Below are 1033 nucleotides of genomic sequence, written 5' to 3' on the forward strand. Positions count from 1 at the left end.
TTTAGAAATGCTGAGGACGAGGGAGCAGAGCTCCGAGCTGCCGGGCAGCATACACACGTTCGACGGTGTTTTGTCTGTAGAGACACCCTTCACCTTCGGAGCGGTTGCCCCGTGCGCAAGGCGCGTCAAGGTTATTCGGACCATCGTCCCAACGCCTACCAGTCTGGCTCGTCGCGGGGAAACGACACCACTCAGTAGACGCGGGGCGACCTACTGGGAAAGAACTGAGTTCTGTTGAACCTCAGGAAGGCATTGGTCAGCAGGGCCCAGCACCGAAGAGCTCAGGGCTCACGTGTGTGCAAGCCGGGCCTGCTGGTCGTGGAGGCAACCGTAAAGGGCTTCGAGAAGCCATGGAAAATCCTCATAGATTCTGGGGCGTCGGGTAATTATGCGCGACGCTCCGCGATGGAGGGAAGTCAGCTGTATGCTGAGGCGCTGAACGCGCAGTTGGGTGACATCGTCACTGTTTGCCTAGCGACGGGGACGCGTGTCCGGTCCCGAAGGTCCCTGTGGACGTCGGGGTTAAGTTCCTTGACTTTGATAGCGTGGAACGCTGTCTAGTCTTAGACTTGGATGCAAGATATGACCTCATCCTAGGATTGACACTGCTGGAACACCATGAGCTATGGATTTATTAAGGTCAAAGAACTTGGGCACTACGTGCACGTCTCCTGGTGGAGCTATGGCGAGTCATAAACCCACCTCTGCTTAGAGACAAAAGCGCTATTGGTAAGAGCACTGGATCGAGACGGTCAACGTGCTAGACATTGGAATGTCCGAGTTGGTAGACATCAACGGTGCACTGGACAGGGGCCCGAGCGTGGCTTGCGGGCTGATCGTGGAGTGGCACGTAACCCACTGAGCGATGCTCACGTTTTGGAGCAGTCGCTGCATGTCATGCGTGACTTGGTTGGTCAAGGGCCGAGGCATCGGGAGCGAGGCCCTCGTGATACACGTGAAGTGGTACGTAAAACACTGAGCGCTGCTCGAGTATTAAAGCAGTCGCTGCATGTCATGCGTGACATGGTCGGCC

Source organism: Plasmopara halstedii (genome assembly GCF_900000015.1).
Source record: "Plasmopara halstedii genome assembly, contig: Scaffold_3120, whole genome shotgun sequence".
Classification (NCBI taxonomy): Eukaryota; Oomycota; class Peronosporomycetes; order Peronosporales; family Peronosporaceae; genus Plasmopara; species Plasmopara halstedii.